This window comes from Chelon labrosus (genome assembly GCF_963514085.1).
Source record: "Chelon labrosus genome assembly, chromosome: 12".
Classification (NCBI taxonomy): Eukaryota; Metazoa; Chordata; class Actinopteri; order Mugiliformes; family Mugilidae; genus Chelon; species Chelon labrosus.
The window spans coordinates 1,655,693-1,677,153 of NC_140345.1; the positions used below are offsets into that span (position 1 = coordinate 1,655,693).

General features: G+C 41.2%; 1 protein-coding gene across 2 annotated transcripts in view; it reads right to left on the reverse strand.

Annotated features, from left to right (window-relative positions):
* The window catches only part of sema6cb (semaphorin 6Cb), a 138,972-nt gene that overhangs the window by 59,864 nt on the left and 57,647 nt on the right, over positions 1-21,461 (reverse strand). For both annotated transcript variants that reach the window (XM_084557329.1, XM_084557326.1), the window contains exon 3: positions 18,812-18,990. The gene's annotated coding sequence lies outside the window, so the exon portion shown is untranslated. The remainder of the gene's footprint in view (positions 1-18,811; positions 18,991-21,461) is intronic.

Below are 21,461 nucleotides of genomic sequence, written 5' to 3' on the forward strand. Positions count from 1 at the left end.
TGTATCTCAGGAAGCAGCGACTTAAAGGGCATTAAAGGTACACACCATCATTGACACATGATAATGAACAAACAACAACCACCACCTTTAGCTGCCAGTTGTTGTAGAACAAGTTCGTCTGAACTGTTGCCATGACCAGAGGTCTATGATGATGTAAAAGCAAATGAAGGAGCCGTCAGCTGAAAAAAGCCGTGTCAGAATCTGACCTTTCACCTTGAGATTTCAAGTTTCACTTTTTAATGCCATATGAAAAAAATACTCTACTTTCAGAGGTTTAAACTTTACTATACTATACTTCAATGAATCATACTGTTCAGTGTTCACATAAACATTTTAAAATAGCAATCCCATCGATTTTTCCTTTCTGTTCAATCACCATCTGTCGTCATCTGAGACAGAAAAATGGCAATCGAACCCCTAACCCATTGATGAGATTACATGAAAATCCTTGAATTTCAAGTATTCAGAACGTGGTGTTTGTGGAGACAGTGCCTGCAAGATCATAAGGCATGGGCAGTCAATGACGTGTGATCCATCACCCAGCAGTTATCTTTCTGCCAGAGACAGTAGGCGTAGTCAACATTCGACTGACTGATGATGTCTCACAGGCGACAATTTAGAGCCATGTGAGGAGAGATTCAAAAACACTCCTGCAGTAAACACTTATTACCACAGGTGCCGCCAGTGAGAAGGAAGAGGACAACTTTTATTTTCTGATGAATATGGGCTGTGGTTTGTGGTCTGAAGTTCATAATGTAGTTGTTTTTATGTATCAGCTTATGTGTTATCAAGGGACATGAACACAGTCTTTACTCTTGCTGGTAAACAGCTTCATTCTGAAACGTCTCTCCATTTTAATAAGGTCTGAATATTTAAGAATCAGCTGAGTAATCGAACAAAAGCTAAAAATACCTATATTAAACGCTTATGACTTTTATTTGGTCTTGTCCTTAGTAATCAACTTGATTAACCCATTTGACTTTTCTGACAGAAACGGACACAGCAAAAAACACATCGGCGTAGTGTCATCTGTTTACCTACCATGTAAATTAATCAACAAACGGACTTTCTTAATTTAACCTAAGTATAATCACTTAATGACTTTCTGTGCAGTCTGAAGAGGGAGTGAATGGAGGATGAGCCGACAGCTGTTGAAGGGAAATAAGCCACCGCTTATCCAATTCCATGTTTGCTCTCTGTGTTTTAGGGTTTGGACGGGAGGGCTCGGATCATTTTCTTTTTAATGAACTGGACTTGTTAAGCCATCTGGGAGACATTGGCAGTTGAGCCTCTTTGGAGGATAGGGGTTTCTGGGACGCTGGAGCACTCCATTGATTATCTGACATTCATTTGGATTAGCAAACTGCTAAAGTGTCTGTGAAATAATAAGATGAATGCACACAAATTTAGGGTCTATCTCTGGGTTAATGCATACATAAAACTGAAATAATAAGCAATCCTCACTTTATTGGTTGACATAGATGAGATTGCCGAGTCATTTAAATGCATACATAAACTCTCCCAAGTAAATTTTTATATTCTCCAGTCCCCACTTGGGGCCTGGGGTAACTATCCCATGAAAATCTAAGTTCCAGTTTTATCCTCAATCAACTGCTCTGCCCTGTGTGCACCTGACAAGTTTTGGGACGTCTATTTTCTGCCACCACCTACTGCACACAGCTACACAGCAGAGCCTAATCCTGATGCAGAATGGCCCTCTAATAGTTCCTGACCTCACTAGTGCTTCTGTGGCAGCGGGGCTAATCCAATCGCTGTTGGTAGCCACCATATAGAGTATACCCCTCATCCCACTCCTCTGTCTCTGAGGAGTTTTTTTTTTAAGTCACACCACCCTCCAGTATGACATATTTGTGGTACACACTGGCCAACATAATGAGCCAGCATTTCCCATGGCTCCTCGATAATTTCAGACACAATTAGCCACATTAGCCTCTGCTCTCAGCAGGCCATGACAAAATAGGCTTTTATGCTGGGTGCTATAATAACACCACGAATATGGCGACCACATGATATGTCAAGTGTAAGGTAGGTTTGAGGCCACAGTATTTAAGCTTTAAGTGTATTAGAGCAACAGGGACATTATTTACCAAGGAAATTACATGAGCAAAGCAGTCCCTAATAGGATACACCATCAGGGTGGTGATATTATATAATTCATGAGAGTCAACATATGGAGCATTTGCGTGGTGCTTAAAGATAAATCAGTTTCCATTAGCATCTTTGTGGCCCCATTTATACATTCATTAAGCTGCTGCAAAATCAATTACTCTTGTGGGTTTTACAAATATATTATAAATGTATGTTCTGTTGTTATAAAATACATATATATTTAAAGCACACATATATAACAGTATTCCATTGACTAAACCAGTATTTCACATTTGCATTGAGAAGTAAAAAGGTGTGAAATTGTCTGGTTTCCATTACTTTGCCATACCGCTAAGGATTTTTTGCCTGATGACGTTTGGTTGTTGTTAAAGAAACCCCATGGGAATTTTAATGTGACTGAAAGAAAAACAACACATGATTTAAATGGTGCGTGCAGAGACAAGCATTTCATTGTCGAGCCCTAAGCCATATTGTCCCTCCCCAGACTCCTTTCGGAAGGTTCATCAGACCAACAATCTCTTTGCAGTCCCATGACACGAATCACACAGCTCATCACCATCTGCCCAGAGTTGTTTTTCTCTAGTGCCCACGTCCTTCTCTTGTTGGGAGTTTACTCTCCACAAACAATCATAGCTGACATTCAGACATAACAGATGATGTGAAAAACTAAATTTCCCAAAGGTGCACATGATGTGGTTAGTGAATACTGACCATGGATATTGTTTTCAAATGTTTGCATGTTGTGCTCTTTGCTTTACCTGGCGATTATTTCAACTCAACCCGCCCAGACAGGAGAAAGTTCGCTAATTAGATTTCAGATGACTAACCACGCAGACATAGTGGTGGAAAATTGGAATTGGGATCAAGGAGCAATAATTGAGAGAATAACCCCCATAGGACACAGATGTGGATTCTGTGGGCTATTTTCAGACGGGTGTTAGACGTGGCGCAAGTGAGTTCAATCTAGTGTAGTTACACTCCAGATCCAATTAAGAATGCCTTTGAAAGCACCTTTAAAAGATTACTATGGGTTATAAAGATCTGTAGGCTTTAGACCTGGTTGTTTTTTGAAGGACAGTTCAGTTAAATCATTTAGACCAAGAACATTAGAACTTGGATAACCTGTAATAAAAACTGAAATAAAATCCAGCTTTAAAGATTTCCTGGTGGCAATTTCAACCATTGTTTTTCTTCAAAGACCAAAAATACTACTTATGTGAATGTTAACTCTGCATCTTCTTAAATTGAATGTCAGAGTTACCTGTCACTGACCAGGCAAGGACAGTGTACAAATCCTTGGCACAGCCAAGACATCTAAGCTGTGCTGTTGAATACAAACATGTCAGATAAAGGAGCAGGGGATTTTGGTGTGTTTCAAAGGCCCTGCAGTGGCAAAAACAGAATGACTCCTGGGATCACTGTGGCAACATTTTAAAAAGTCCATTAGCATCCCTGGTCAAAGAGGAGTGATGGCTGGCTTCTTGCATTTTACCAAGAATAGAAAATCAATGGTCCCTGTAGTCCTTTCGTTCTTGGATTAGTATGTCAGCTGCCTGGTGTCAGTATAATATAGTCTCATTCTCAGTGTCTGCTTTGTGCTATGGCAGGGAGAGGGCAAGATGGCATCCAGGATGAGATCTGTCTGTCAGGGGAGGTTGGGACCCTCCTTGCCATCAATGCCACTCAGCCTGTTCCCAGGGGAGTGCTGCTTTAACCTCAGTGCCCACAAAGTTCAGACAAGTGATGGGCTGTCCTGTTGTAGAGGCCATCGATTGTCACCCCATGTCAGACAACTCCACTCTGTCCTAGTCGAAGTATCCCCACAGATTAGACCATGGCTTATACTTGAGCTTCCAAGGCAGATCTTTAGAGGATTGATATCAAAGTTAAACTGAGCTGACAGCAAGAGACAACAAAAGTTCTGGAAACTGTTTCAGCAATGAACCGGCACAATCTACACTGTCAGATGTGAGAGGAAGGATGCAGATATGGGTGTCTCACTGAACATCTAAGTATTCAACAGGAATGGACACGGTTGGCAATTCTTGTTGGTTAAACTACTTTGTAGAAGGGTATCACTTACTGAGAAAAGCAGCATAGCCTACAGTCTGGCCTGCTCTCTGGACTTCTTTTTACAGACTTCACACTGAGGGATCTATGCAGGACTCAGACAGTGAGACTGTTCTCTGATCGATCGGCAAAACTGCTGCAGGCATCATCCATCGTCTTCATGTCTATTTGTAATGGGTGCAAAAAAATCCCAAAGGGCGATCAGTGGAAGAGGGATCAGCCTTGCATCAGTGAAATCCTCTTCATTCGTCTCCCTTCTGTTAATTATTTACATTCATCTTCAGAGAGGCCTATAATTCCCCAAACCATTCTATGCTCCCGGTGAGTCACGACCTACCCTTCAATCTCCTGTGGTCCTCATGGCAGGGTCACCTAATCAAACAGATCAGTTTAAAATATGCTGGGCGGCATTTGTGCTAACACACATCCCTCAACTATCTTTCTCCTCTTCATGTATGAAAGTGAATGTTAACTACCCCCTTCTCCTTCCAATCTCACCGTCATTAATAATTCAGAATGTTATTGAGAAACACTACCTGAACCCTGTATTGACAGAAATCCAAGCACCGTCATTCCCTCAAGGGCGTCATAATTGGATACCACCCAGGTTTACTGATGCAAAATGAAGGGGGGCGGGATGAGTCTTGTTCTTTTGTTTATTTTGTGTTTCCACTTTTACCTTTTCTATTTCAGGAACTTCAATCTGCCCTAGCATGCGAAGTCAGCCAACTTATCAACTTGAGGACTTTCCCTTGAGAGTGTTTAGAGGTGGGTGAGAAAGAGCCAGAGTATCCTAACTTTACAGAGTATAATTACATAGGGAATCGGTGAATTAAGGGGAAACTGTGGTATGCTAAATATTTACATTCATCTTCACTGAGGCCAATACTCACATAACCTGAAAAATTAGAAAAATCACTAAGGATTATATTTGCTAACAGGTGTTTACCTGATACTTTCCTAAAAGTTATTCCTCTGTTAACTGATTTATTGATATGCACTTTTTTGAAATAAAACCCCTTTGTTATCATGCTCTACACTGTTGTGTGATTTGATACAAAACCGATAAAGGAAGCAATATAAAGCAGGAAAGCACAAACAACATCTCCTGTCTTAGAAAACTTTACACACCACTGTGCTGCCTGTCATGATTCGCACAGAACTGCTGACCCTCTACAAGGGCACGGGAGGAAGCTCAATTTAGACAGATACAGAAGACAACAGAGGAGGCAGGATCAAAATATCTTAATACCATGCTTTCATCAACTGTAGAGAGAAAAATTGGAGTGAGAATAGGTTTCTTTTTGCCAGGAGATGGGCATTCAGACAAAACTAAAGCTAAGAAACCACTCTCAGTTTGGGCTTTGAGTCAAAGCAAGGCAAGTGGTAAAAGGCTTTGTTAATGTTTGTTGGTCCTCATGCATCCCCTGAGGTGCAGAGCCAAACTCATGGGAAGAGAAACACACAAAGCTAAGAAGTTCCTCTGCAGTCCTTTGATCAGATTTGGTTTGTGAATGTGCCTACACATTTATTTATATGCTTACAGTCCAAGGGTATACCAGTAAAACCTATTAATACTTTGATCCAATTGTCTGTCGTTTCTAGAGGTTTGGCAGAACCTGACTCTGGGTTGGAATCAGAATCCTAAAATCCTACAAGACAAATGGAAAACCTCTTACAGGCGCAGATCTGTGCCAGGCCGCCCCATGTGGTGCGCACAACAACTGTCAATGAGATATAAACACGATGCAAATTTACAGAAAAGCCTTGATCATAGCTCACTGACAACAGAAATCAAACTGGAAAAGACCAGGCAATCAGCTCATCGTGTTTGCTTTTCTTTTACATGATTTCAAGAGTCAATCAGAGCTAATAAATGCAAAGTCTAAACAACTGATAAACTAACGGGAAAGACACATAGCTTTTTTTGTATTCATAATTTTCGAGGATGCTTCAGCTGAAGACCACCACTGCAGAGGACACAGTGGTTTTATGTCCATTAACTCAGTAGCGGACAAAAAGAGAGTGAGAGTTCTCTATTAACACTGAGGCTCTTTGATCTCACTCTCCCTTGTGGTACCAATTAGTTCACTGCACCGTTTGCATTTCAGACTCTTTGCACTTCCTATTTTGAAAGACATCCTGCATGAATTATCAATCTACCAGAACTTTTATTCCCTCTTGATTAAAAGTGAATTATAAGTCGCATATCTCTAGTTTGGTTCATTCAAACAAGGGATCTCTATGAATGTTGAAAGGACAACAGTTACCCAGCTTCCCACACCAATCACTGCTTCCCTTTACTCAATGTGAAAATCCTACCTACGATGCAATGGGGTGGCCTCCTACTTATTTCTCTTAGTCTTGACAAAAGAAACAGGACACAGTTTCAAGTGTACTTAAGCTGAGATAACTACTAAAAAGATAAAACACAGGAAGGCAAAGTAGTTGAAAATGGTTCAAAGGAAGATAAATAGCTGTGAAAATTCTCCCACTGCCTTTTATACTTGTTAGCAGAGGCAATCACACAGCCGTCACAGGGAGGATCCATCGCTGTCACATTACCCCAACAAGATCATAAGGAAGAGTGGGGACCAAAGGCAGCAAGGGAATATGCAACAATGGTACATTGGTAAATTTCAGTTAAGCAAGCACAAAAGCAGCGAGGCCTGGTTTTATAAATGAATGATTTTTGCAATCTGAATGGTCGATGCTGATGAAGGGAAATATAAATCAAGAGTAAGAGCGAGGCTTCTTGGCGAGACTGCCTCAAAGAGATAATGGCATCATCATGCCTGTGTGGTTCGCTGTTCATGGGAAGATTAAACACTTTATCATTGTCTTTGGGACAAACATTCTCTGTACGGGGAGCATGCATCCAATTATTAGACGCCTTTTCCACTCAAAGCCGACATCCGCACGTCAGCTTCATCACACACCAGAAGCATTAAAAGAAGAGATGAAAAGAGACAGCAGTCTTATCAGGACAGTGCTACCTTTCAGGGCAGTAGCCCACGGTGGAAGCTGACCTCACTTTCATTACCGCTGTCTCACACTGATGATATCATCTAAACACATACTGAAAGACCCAGGAGCTTTCAAGCTTAGTTTATCTCGTTTTATGGCTGCAACAACTCTGTCTTTCTCAAGAAAAGTCAATGGCCACCGGCAATCATACACCAAGGAGCAGTGTGCCTCATTTCACCTCATCAAAGGCTACATTGTGTCATGGAACATGGAAGGAAGGTAGTAGCAGCTGGGGCATCCAACACAGAAATGGGACATCAACAGTGACTGTAAAAAGACAGAAATCTAAATGAGGAGGAGGAAAAGGTAGAGGGGGAATGACAGCGTCTCATAGGTTACCGATCTGGAATCAGGTAGACAATCATTTCCACCACTCAGTCAAGGTGCCATCACAAGTGATATTTAAGATTTAAACACATAAGCAAGTAACTGTTAACTCATTCGTTGCATATGCAGAAGTCTTTCAGCAGACAGATAAGACGCCACTGTCTACTCCACTCTAGTGAAGTCTCAGAATAAAAACACACAGAGCTCCAAATGACCATAATATGGTCACTCTAATGTTGCCAGTCAATAACTAAGACAAAACCAGTGGAGCCCAGGAGATGAATCGTTTTTGACAGAGCAACCTGGGGGAGGCTAGGAAGCCAGGAAGAGCTACAAATGTCGTACAGAGCTGGCCTCTCCAGAAGCATGGTCATCAGTTCATCCACACAGAGGCTCACCGACAGCCTGACACTGGCAAGCAGCAGACCATCGGCTTGGTGTGTCACAGCCTTAAGGTAACAGGTCAGAGTTGGAGAAAACAACCCATCCGATTAGCTGACACAGTACATTATTGTCAGTGGAACTTTCTGAAAAAGTGACCAGTAACTTGGCAATCTGAAAGATGTGGACTGCTTCACTCTTTGAGGCAGAATCAGAGGCATCAATCACTGTTGCCAACTGTTCTTCTGACAACGTGCCACTGTTACCTTCCCAGCAATCCTCTGCTAAGTGTCAGCTGCTTGTGTTCCTCCTTGTTCTAATATGTCTGGGTTGTGTGTTGAAGCATGGCTCAGATCTCAGTTTAGATAGTGTAGCCTTCCCAGCACTTAAGGAGGATAAGCTCTTATCTCTGTCTAAATCCCCAACAGTCATTAGAGGCGGCAGGGCTTGCTTAGAACTCCATCTAATTAGAGCTCAAATCATCCATCCCTCCTTCCAACATAAAGATCAATGACACAGTGGTTATACAAGCATTGTATTTAGGATGCCATTCCCTCTATCTCAACATGAGTGAATACTTCTTTCTTTTCTCTTCTTTACTGAATTATTAGCTTTCAACAGCCAAATGTCTAATCATGTCAAAAACCACATTACCTTGAGAGACACTTCTCAAGTCAAGAGTCCTCGTGAAAAAAAAAGCTCCAAGTCATGCCACAAAAACAAAACTAAATAACACTACATAGTGGTAGATCAAAGCAGCGCGTGTAGTATTCATCTGTTGAGTCCCTCACCATTCCTCAGCTGAAGTGTCCCACTCATCTGCAATTGAGGATTCTTGAGACAAGAGTGAAACAGACACAGATAGAATAAAAGAAGTCGAGAATAGAACAATTCATACTGGGTGGGCAGGGGGAGAGAGAGAGAGATGGACAGGAGGACATAAAATGAAGAAAGGAAAAAGAAGCTCTTCTTTAGCCAGTAGACCTCCTCCTCCTCCTCTGTTTGAGCAAGAAGCTATAACAATAGGAAAGCGAGGGGACAAACGGGGCCATCCATAAAGGGGGCTAGATGCTGGTGTGAGCATGCTGTTGAGCCTGGGTGGTGGTGTCATTAAGTGTGAGTGCGTGATAAATGCACTCTGCTTGTCGGATTTGAGATTCTCATTAGTCTGCGTTCAGGAGGAGACCTGGGGCCATTACTCTTGCGGCTGCCGTGACAAGTGGTCGAATATAGCGAAAGAAAGTATGTGTTTCTATTGCACTGCTTGTATAAAAAGAGGTATTTTCAGTTGTATATTTTGCTCTTTGCCAGCCAAATCCAGAGGTCTTCAGTCCTCTCACAACATCTAGTTATGTTGATTGCATGACCTATAGTCTCAATAGCATATAACAGTCATGATTCATATACTGAATGTACTGTTTCTGAGAGAAATACTTCTAAATGTATGCCCGAATGTAAATGTATTCAGATAAAGACAACCACTCATTTGTTGGCAAACACAGGATTCTCAACCTCACCCTCCTCAGCTCCACTCATGCTTTACCTTTATGCTCAATTCTGAATAAGCCAGGAGTTGGAGTCAGTTGGCAAAGACCGGAGCCACTGCACTCCGCTTCAAAACCATTCCCCCAGACAGAAACATCAGTATATATTCCACTACAATTCCATACAGTTACTTTTCTCAATTATCATCAGTCTTCAACCATCTAAGACTATGACTGATGACAAACACATTTTCCTGAGTCACTAAACTGATTCCTAGACCAGAACAATTATTCTAGCTTCTTTGCCAAGTTTTTATACAGTTAGCTATTATTTATGTGCAGTTCTCCAAGGAACTCTAGCTGCCAAGAGGTTTGTGACACAAGGCTCAACAAGGGAAAAAACAAGGAGGCAACATAAGCACAGTGTGGAAATGTACTTTTAAGCTGCCCATGTCTCAGACTAACACAACGGCTTCTCAGTATTATTAAATGTGTGACAGCAAAAAGGATGCACGTACCGAGGAAACATACTCCTTCATCTGCTGGTGCTATGTGACAGTATGTCATGTCATATTTTCAAAACAATTCCTGCACAGGGGATGATGAAGTAGTAGCAGCCAGCGCAGCTTGCCCGCCTGCATCAGCGGCTGCAATAGTGGACATCAGGTCGCATTAATACTCAGAGACAAGCATCTGCCCATGTCTCCTGTTACTATACCTCTGTCCTCAAAGTCTTCTTAGGCTGCTCTGCAGACAGCTGGCTCTGCTTATCACAGAACAACACAGGAAATGTGATGCCACACTGGGCGGTTGCTGACACTTTAATTTGTCACTGGTGATAGGGTTTGTCAAACTATTCATGGAGTTCATCAGCCACCTGGCCTTATTTGCTCAAGCCATATATGACCTTTTAGCCCTCCTGAGAAATCCTCATCCACAATGACCTTGATGGTCAATCACTGCATATTTTTCATTACGTATGAGCCTCTGCGGAGCGGCTGTCGTGTTGTTTTTCAATTTAAGATCATGCGCTGGGTACTGATGAACCAGTATGGGAGCTATGAAAAACTGATCCTCTTTCAATAACTGACACCATCACTTGAGATTGTTCACAGGACTGTAAAATCTAACAAAACGACAAGAATATTTTAAAGTCAAACTAAGAAGGAGACACAAACATTGAGGAAGGTCTCCATGGAGAAAATAAAAAAGGTAAATACAGATACTGGAAAAAAGGCATTTTGAGTTCTCCAGGGAATGCTTACAGGAATATGAAATTTCTCATTTTCTGCACATGGTAATTTAAACTTAAAAAAAGATATGTACTACACCCAGAGGGACAATGATAGGGATTGCAGGTTAGCATCAAAGAAATAAATTTGGATTTTTTTATCACAACTCACAAGTATATATTTACACTACCCTTTCTGCAGTGCCTTTGTTTGATAAGTTTACTAGTTTAAGATGCATTTGGAGGAAACACAAAATGAAAAACCAAAGCATCGTGTCCTGCATTATGGTGCTAAATGGCGAAGGTTTCATATAAAAACCAGAGCACAATGAAAAGCCCTCTGGACTCCACTATGCGTGAGGAAGAACATTCATTATTGATCGTTTTAATGTTTGCTTATGAAAGTCTTTGACACTGTAACATAGTACACACCCAAGATCTATAAACATTTACTCTGTTCAATGCACATTGTCAAACTATGTGGAGGTTTTTGGGATGCAGATTTTATACTCTGTGGCCTGTGTCCTGGCTGAAATCCAAAATCTAAACAAATGTGTTTTTAAAGGATTTAGAAGAGATCCATATTTACTTTAAGCAGAAACAAATGAAACTGAAACACTTAAAGAAAAGGAATGCAGTAAATATACAACATATACAACATTAATACTAACATCTGGGTTAAAGAAAGATTGCTGGCATCTCTAAAGTACATTCTGAATTCATCAAGTCATTTAGTCAGCTTAAATAACCTCGTTACACAGTACTGCAATCGAAAAACTAAAAACTGGTGGTTTTCACAAATGAGGCAGATTCCCATTTAATCCCTGTGATTTCTTTTTTTCCTCTGTCCCAGTGATTTGGTACTGCAGATGTCTTCCCTCTATGCTTAAGCCCTTTGGCCATATGCTACTGCTGCCCAGACTGTGACACAAAGGGCTTTTAATCAGTCTTCTCAATGACGGAGCACATTCTGTCATTAAAAAGCACAAGGCTTTGAAGCTTCCTTTAGCCTCTCGCCTCCAAGTCTTTTGGCTGCAGCCAGGTTTGAGATTGCTACACTTCAGTGCATAGCTGTGTGGCGTTCTGATGTATTTCAGCTGTCTGAGCTCTAAACACTGTCAGGAACACAGTTCCTTCTCTCTGTACGAATAAATAGCACAGTTAGACGACTGTCTAACCGAAAGCAGTTTGTTGAATGAATAAACTGAACTACAGACTCTGGATAAACCCTGTTGCAGACAAACCCTATGCTGAACAACTATTACCTAAACTTGTATCAACTATATGCAGGAGTCTTCAGAACTTCAACAGGGCTAACATGTACATTACAAATAATACCCACCATCTTTGGGCCTGTTCAGATCCTGCATTAGATCCTATCTTGGCGATCCAATCGCAAGTGACCAGCTTAAGGTACGTGTGTTTAGACCTGGAATTAACATTCATCTCCAAATGCATCTCCAGAGCCGATCTCAGTTTCGCGCTCTGTATGCAAATAAACCCCGACATCATCTGGAGAGCAGTAGAATATTTTAACAACTGTTGTCTCTAATGGATCTCTATCGCTGCTCCAGAACCTAAAACAGCACTGTTTCATGTGTGTGCGTCATGACTTTGGCAAACATGTAAAGTTACTATTTATTGATCTCCGCCATGACGTTAGTTAAACGTGCACAAAACTCAGATTATAACTCCAACCCTGGAAGTTTCCATACATACCGTAATCTCTGGTAATAAAGGTAAATAAAGACATCTGTGATTGAATACATAAGTTAACCACACATGGCTCTTCATACATCAACATGACTTCATCAATAATTAACACAGAATCACACCTGTGTACTCATATTACATACTTTCATTTGTTAATTCTTACTTTTATTTTTTAGTCAGTTACCAGATTCAAGGACAGAATATTTTAAAACATCACTTGTGCTGCTTTTTCCTTTTCAGGTGATCATTTGTAATAGAAAGTCGTATGTTTTCTTTCTGAATGAATGAGGCAAGACTTTGCTGACACAAGAGCACCCCTGTTGCGTAGCCTATAGTCGGTCTTTAATGTGACTCAGGATGTGTTGCGTTCACACTACCAAAGGAATGCGGACATATGCGACCCAGACCATGCAGAACCAGACTGGATCTCTCAAATGCAATCTCAATGAGTCCCAGGGGTATTCACACCTGTCTTTTACATGATCGGATCGCCCTGGTGGGATCTTAATGCAAGATCTGAACCGGCCCTTTATGATAGGAGGAACACTCTTGTCTTCCAGATTTGGCACTAAAAGCCCAAAGAAGAAAACCCCACAATTTCATTTTGGCAAGCACGTACAGTGAGACAGTGTCAAGTTGAGTGCAAAGAACCAAAAGCTAAGAAACAGAGATCCTATTCCATCTCAAGCAACTATTCTGAATCCAGGCCAACTGTCCAAATAAATCAATTTTAATGCGCACAAGAGATATCTGAAGGGTGAAAGTGACAGAAGTTTAATGGGCAAATATACAAACTTTATTATAATTGAATAATTTGAGTTTTGGCCTCAAAGTAAACATTATTCAGGGGCACAGACCATTACCATAAATTATGCCCAATTCCAGGCTTATTCTAAAATATGATTCAACATTTTATGACCTTTGCTTGTTGTTTAAGACAAAAAATATTAAACTGTTGACCCCTTTGCTCATTTAAATTGTAATTATAAACATCCTTCAGACAAGCTTTGGAGAGCTTCTTGACTTTCACCTCAACTTTAAGTAATCCCATCCTCATTATCCAAATTTACTAAATGTTTCCAACCCTGAGCACAGGGGTGAAATTACTTAGTGAATGTGAGGACAGAGGTGAAAGCAAAGCACACATCCATAGCACCTTATTCTTTCTCCTGAAGTCGATGTTTAGTCTGAGTGGTGTGCAGCAGGGTTGCAGCCAGGTTTGCTGACATTGAAAAAGTGGTTATGCTCCTTTAGAGGGACGTCTTTCCCATTACAGTGAGATGATTTATTTAAACTCAGCTGCAGGTTTGTTTTTGCACTCCATATTGTGGAAGCCTTTTGTTTCTCTGTGAATACGGCAAATGTGAACACTGGTCCTGGTTATGGGGAGTGAGGCCTGCAGATTGTTTGTGCCGACAGTGAAAGAGCTGTGATCACAAACGGAGGGCTGTTTTTCCACCTCCCAGCTTGCCGGCTGTGCTCAAGCATCGACATGTATTTGTGCGAGTTCTTTAAACAAACTGGCTCCTGTCCAGCATCTCCCAGTGTCTGATGGCATGCGAACATCTCATAAAACATTGCATGCATGCTGTGTTATTTTTTGTTTGTTAGTTTTTCGCTAAGATGGCTAGTTAAGCTAGCCTCAAGGAGTTGCATCACTTCAGATGAGGCTAATTAGCCATTGATAAACATGAAAGTCAGCAAAAAGTTGCTTTAAAGTCCAAATATTAGTCTGAGATGTATGCTTCAGGGGAAAGTCGATTTCTCTCTGTAGATATAAAGCTCATCATATCGCAGGTGAAAACCAGTTCAAATAGTGATCGCTAAAGAAATATATATTCTTTTCACTGCTTGAGGAAAATCATGAAAGAGAGTCAGCCATTTGAGAACTTTGCTCTACAGATGCCTGTTAGGAAGGCACATCTGCTGATCAATATCCCCTGCTTAGGGCTCGCAGGTTCACTGAATATTAAGCAACCGTGGGAAAGTTATCCTGTCACGTTCCAGGTGAGGAGAACTAAAGCCAGCAATTATCCCATCCTCCCACCCACAGACCGAACACAGATTTTTAATGAAAAGAAAATCTGATCCATTAACAAACCCCCCTTTCAGATGAAAGCCTGCATTTTTCATGGTTAACTCAATTTGGAGCCATAATGTGACCAGCAAATTGCTTTTCTCCTTTTTTTTAGGTTTAATTGACATTTGTTTAGCGACAAACAGAAGCTATCATGACTCAGAAATCAAAAGCATGCTAATTACACAAGACTGGTGAATGAATGTGGATTTTAATGCACCAACATCTGCAGTGCTTTACCCAAAAGAGAAAGACATATTATCAGCTGTTTAACCAAAGCTTAGAGGCTTTCCTTAAACCATAGTAAGGGTTGCTGGAAATAACACGTAAGCTCACAGCTCAGACGTTCGCTCCACGCTGCTCAACTGCGAGCATAAAGTGACTTATAGACTCAGGAACAAAATCTGGTAACCAAACAAACAAGTGTCAGATATTCCCTCACTTCAGAAAACAACGGGATGGTTTTCATCAGTCAAATCCAACTGACACTCAAACATGTTACTCAGATATGAGTTTCAGCAGAATTAAAAATAAACAGTGTTTTCACTGAACTGCAATTTTGCCAGCTGTTTATGGGAGGTGGTCAAAGACCAATGAGGCAGATGAGGATGCTTCCAATTTGCTCTCCTAGATTTACAGTAATGCTGTGGAGTCATTTTTACATTTTTGGTGGAAGCAAAGCAAAAAAAGATATCAGACAACACTACAATTTAATTGTGACATCAAAAATATCTAAGTTGGACTGTTGAAACGACAGATCATTCAGATGTTAATTTTTGTTCCATTGGCACTTTTTTATAGCCCGGCACCTACTTGATGAGCGCAGAATTACACCCGCTCTTCGCACTACTATTTAATAACGACTATCCTAATGAATCTAAATAAGGTTTCAAATCCAAGTAAAGACCTGGTAATTTGTTAATCTGTTTAGTGTAATGCAGTTGAATGCAGGTTTCAAGCCATGTGCAGACTGCAGAGAGATTAGAAACTTTTTTGGGACAAACTGTATGCAGTTATTTGTTATGAGACTGAATGTGTAAAGACATCACTAACCTACTTACTCTGGTAGTTTTGCAGTCCTCACCAACTAAACTGATTATTTAATCTGTCTGTCCTTGGACTGTTGTTCTCAAGCTACTAGCAGAAACATTTAATGAACATTAAATGTTTCTGCTAGTAGCAAAGAGCTAGTAAACCCACCTTCAAATGTGGTTTGGATCCAATTTGTTGGGCCTGAATACAGTCTGGATCTACCAAATAACTGATTTGGGTTGGCAGTCTGACCAAGGGCTTAGCCACCAAGTGCAGTGGCTGTATCATGGAGACTTTGTGCTGCTCATGAGCTGCTACAAATGAGTGAATTGAGTTCCTAAAATAACTGTCTTATCCTTCATCATCCTGATCTGTGAGACCTTCTACCAAAGGTCCAAGAGCACAAATATTAGCCAGTTCACTACATTTTTAATATGTGCTTAGAGATACTGTTCCCTGATCCAGCAAAGAGGGGTGTATTTTAAAATCCTTGCCTAACGCAGTTGTGAGGAAAACCCCATTGGGAAACATTTTCACATCCTTGGGACACAGCCTAATGAACAATGCCAGACCTGTCAGACAAACTATGATCTTACCAGAAGTCATATTGCAATGAAACCACCCATGGGGATTTTAGTCAAGCTACACCAAGGCCTCATGGGTAAACATTGTTAAGACAGCAGCTCTGCAAATAGAACAGCCTGCTCGCATGTACTACCTTCTGACATGTGCAGTACATCAGTGCTGCTATGTGTCTATAGTAGGCTGTGTGTTACGGCTCCCAGAGTCCCACCAGCCTACCATTAGTCTGAGCTCTGTCTCTCTGTCAAAATCCCTCAGCATCCCTTCACCTCGCTGAGCGGATCCAAGCGGAGAGCCTCTGACAGTTAGCGAGCACCTCCACTGCACACATCATTGTTACTAATGGGGACGGAAGGATGGTGTAGGGTGGCACATGGATCAGAGTTCGCTGGGGTGTGCGTGTGCGTGTGTATGGGGTAACCAAAGTCGGGATTACACAAGTGGAGCATGTGTGGTTTCTCTGTGGCACCAAGATCAATTCATGTCGCTTCGGCAAATGGCATGACAACTAGTCTCCTCCCCGCCACCATCTGCCTCCTCTGTGCCAATTTGTCACAGCACATCCAAGTGCGGCCATGCCCTCATTTAACACTGAACAAGAGTACATCTTAGGAAGGATATGGAAGAAAGGGAAAGAAGGAGAACATAAGGGCACAGACAAAGACTCAAGCCCCCAGGGCAAGCAGTGAGAGAGGTCAACTGGAGTTTGTTAAGAGGCAAAGAAAAGTAATATACCGGGGGGGGCATCCTGGTGACTGAAGTACAGTCCACATGCTTGCAACACACCACTTTCTGACATTTTGTCTTTAAAAAAAGACAAATAATTAGACACCTGCAGTCTCAGTGTGGGGCTGATTTGGAGAAATCATTTTTTAATTTAGTAGCTGAAAAAGACAGGTGCTGAAACTAGGATCATGCAGAGAGACTATGGGTTAAAGAAAAATTATCATGTGTTATCAGGATAAAGTGGAAAATAATAGGCACCAATTTCAAAATATTAACTTATCTGTGCTTATTAATCACCTCAAGCAGTTTTGAGGTGATTTATAAAGTAGTGCCAGTTAACACAGAGGGCAGAATTTGTCAAGAGATTTATGGTGTTTTTGTTTTGTGTACAAAGATCATGTTGTTTTTCTCTCATCATGTGGGCCATGAACAAATGTTCATACATGCAAACTATGCATCTAACTTTGCTTCACTTACAAAGACTAGGACACAGTGCCTGCATTGTCAAGTGAGTGGGTGACAAGATATGAAAGCAATGCCACTCACTCCCTTTCTGCCTCCGTCTTGCTCACACATTTTGGCATGATAATACCTCTATTCAACTCAGTGGTCTGATCATGTTTCACGCCTGTGCTCCAGCAATGGCTGCCACTCTGTCCTATTTCACCCCTTTTGATAGGTCTTTGTGTCATTAGTAATGACAGGCAGAAAATGCCTGTCCACGTCGGGGCCTCTCATGCCACCACCATGCCAGTGATCCAATTCAACACCAACACCTCATTCCTATAGTCAATCTTAAAACCAAGCCACCATGTATTGTTTCTCTGCTGTAAGCAGTGTGCAGTATAAAAGTGCTGATGCACAATTCTCTATAATGGTCCCGTGCTGCACGTATGCACGGACAGACAAAAAAGAGATCACACAACGGTGGCTTTGAAAGGGGGCATGAATAAAGAGATGCAGAGTCCAGCGTGAGCATTCACAGTGTCAAATCACCAAAATTAAGGGCTCACATGGAGGAACAAAGCCTCTGCCAGCCTATGTGAAACAATGCGTTTGTGTCACAAACTATTCCTATATATTTATTTGTCTACCTGTATGTGGGTTGTGAGAGCTGTGGGAGTGTCCTTTTGTTTTGGGAGAAATTCATGACCAGAACTGGCTCATAGAAGCAGGTATGGTTGTAACAAGGGGATTCTGTTAAATGGCAGAGCGTTTCCTCTCATTACTGTGGCCCATCTGAGCCTCAGAGCTGTGAACTTTAAATTATAGCACACAAATGTCATCATTTTCTAGTTCCATTAGCAACCCACAGAACTGAGTGGAATTTCTGCAAGCGATAACTTGAGTGTACAACATAGGCACATGTTTAAGAAAAAACGTTATCTAAAGTGTGTACATTGTTAATCTTCCATGTTGCTCACATGTACAGCATTGACTGAAAGTCTGCTTTGGAATAGGGATCCATATTCAGTTGCAATCCCTGATTTTTCTTCCATGTTTTTAATGCTAAACATTTTTCTAAGGCCACAAGTTTTTCTTATTTGGAATAAGTGTCTAAACACAAGGAATTGTATGCTGTACAGAGTATAAAGTCCCTTGAGGAAAATTCGTAATATTGGACTATAATCAGAATATTGCATAGAAATCACAATTTGAATTTGAATCTGATGACAGACATTGGGCTGTTTACTGTGTTGCCATGCCATGCCATGCCACTCTCAATCAATCAGGCTGTGTTTAGGTGATCTTGATGAACCCTTGGTTCTTTATTCAGTCATAAATATTTATCAGAGAAACCCAAAGGAATCAAACAAAGTTTTTGGGGAATACAGGGAACATTTCTGGAGTTCCACAGATTGTCTGAGGAAAATAGCAGAAGTATACTGAGAATTTTGAGATATCCTAGTGAGAAGTCTATTGTTTTTGCATTTCCTAAACCACAAAAAGGTCAAAAAGTAAACCAAACAAAACAAAAAGGAAGGCGCAGCAATTGCAAAAAATAAGAAAAATATAGAAATCAGAACTTACAGACAGGTTTTGTCAGGTCCAACAATCCACAGACGCTCCTCCTCCTCCTCCTTCTCTCAGGAAATGACTTCAGCTGGAGTGCAGGAAGTAGGGTTTTGAAGATGGGGTATTTGGAACATCAGAGGTTAAAAGCCACTTTGAGGAACTCCCTAAAGAAGGTTCCGTCTTCAGCAAACTTCCTGTAAGAGCAAAGAGGATAAAAAAAATCTGAGAATGGACAACACAATAGAAACAGCTGCACTGCGAACACACTGGCGAAAGAAACTCAGGGCTTTTTGCTTAAATGGGGGCACTGACCCAGAGAGCCCCCACGGAGACGGGCTCTATGTCTAACCCTCTCCTCAGTCAGTGTGCTGTCATAACATCACAACTAACACAAGCAAAGAGGCCATAAACAGATCCAGATGTGCTGGGTTACATGCACAACTTGGCAATAATAGCAAAATTGCCAAGGACCTTTATGGTTCTGGAAGACTACAGTACCATGCTTGAATAGTTTTTCCTCCTTTCTCTTTTTCCTTTTTGTTCCTTTTAATAATACATTGAACCTCGTGCAGGAAGCAATAAACACAACAATTTCATCATATTAAGACTTCCTTATGCTAGTCAAGGTAGTTACACAAATACATCTAATGCATTAATATGATGTCTTTATTTTTGCCTTCTTAAAATTAACATTCTTTCTGTCTCTTCTCATTTTTTGATGCTCTCCAATTGATCATTCTAAAAAAGAAAGTAGTTGACAGAGAGTACACTGTACAATTACGACTGTAATCCTGCTTCTGAAACTCTTCTTGGACACTTCCTAGGTTCTATTTTGTTTTTCCTTACTGGTTGATCTAAATGGTCAAAAATCAACTGGTGCAGCCAGTATGTTGTTAAGTTTAACATTAATTATACTGAATTAATTTGATCTGACTTACTTAATTTGTGGATAAAAGAAATATATTCAGTATGTGCGTTCAGCCTACTACTGGCTGCTCTCCACCATCCTCATCCATATGTATTGGTGCTGGCAGCTTGAGACCCTGATGTGCTAGGACTGACTTTATCAGGCAAAGCGTCTGACTGACCAACTATCAGCAGTACTGCTCCGATGATTTCCTAGATCATTGCTGAAGTTCCTATTCTTCCTTTTCTTTCAACCTCTGTTTGGTGTCACCTCTCCAGTTCATGTAAATGTGTATTTGCTCACAGCACAACACCTAGCCTTGTACAAAGTTAAAAGTGGCCACATGCCTCCAGTGTATGTTCAAGAGAGATTCAGCAAAGCATTCAGCACAACCAGGAAAGAACAGCTTTGGATAGTTGAGAAAAATTGCATCTGGAGCATCTGGAGTAGACTTTTCTTATTTTAAGGAAATCATGAGAGAAATGTAAGACAATGTTTCTGCTTGAGGACCAATGTGTAAATATTATTATTCGGCTCCACTGTCCAAACCTCTGCCCACATACAACCATACTGACCACTATGTGGTTTAACATGCCTACGCTTATGGTAAACTGTGGGCACTTGGGGACAATAAGGAGGGAATATTATGCAGAATAGCGGGACTCATCTACCTCAGGATATCTGCTCCAAACTGAAACTCAAAAAGAATGAGAAATGAGTGTGCTAGAAAAGTAGGTGTGCATGTGAACCTACTGACTTGTCCTCTGTTCACTTTCTTCACCAACTTCATTTACAGCTACCCTGTTACTCCAGCATTGCCCATAACAGCATTTTATTTTATTTTTCCACAAGGCTATTCAGGAGCTTTTTTTTTTTTTTTTTATTAAACTTTCTGGATTTTTCAGAACTTTGAAACTTTCCCAAAGCCTTTCTCTGTTCTCAGGGGGCTCATTCAATCAGCTCAGCTGGGGTTTAAACCAGCTGCATTGTTGTTAGCTCATCTCACCAACTGCATTGCCATCCGTTACCCAGCCTCCCTGCTGAAAAGCCACAATCACACTGAAGAGAACTCATGACAGATGAAGTTCTTGTAAGTCGTTTAATGCACATTCAGCACCTCCCACAAAGACCAATGGTCCTCTGATGACCAGGGATGACTAATGACAGCTGGTCTATGGATTTCCTGTAACAAAGCTTACCTACTGTTAAACAGAAAGAGTTTTTAATCTCCATGGCACTCAAGTGAAGAGTGGGGATGAAGTTCATGACCGGGGAGCCATTCTGTGTCCTTAGCCACGGAGGAAGCATATCCACTGAGTCACACGCACAGCGCAGCAGATGAGCCGCATTACTTTCCCAATCCCTCGTGAATGAGGCAGCTGACTGCAGCGGCTGTGAGCTCAACACCACTGCTCACTCCCATCATAGCTTCATAAAGTCACTGAAGACCTGTAAACACTTAACAACCCTAGCTTTCCGCAAATTAAGCACGGTGGTGTGACAGGTTTGGCACGTTGGTTTGTGGTGACTTAACCTGTGCGACGTAAAGACGGAAAGGATAGAGTAAAACTCTGAATGCATGGCTGGTTAGTGGAAATGTTATGGCTACTGTGCCAAATGACACCAGCGTCTTAGTCATGGGAAGTGGCCTGCTGGAGTAAAGAATGATGTCACCTCTAATAACGTATTTAACAAGGACTAGCCTCTTACCACCAACCTCTGACCACTCACTTCCACCGTCCCACACATGATGTAGAA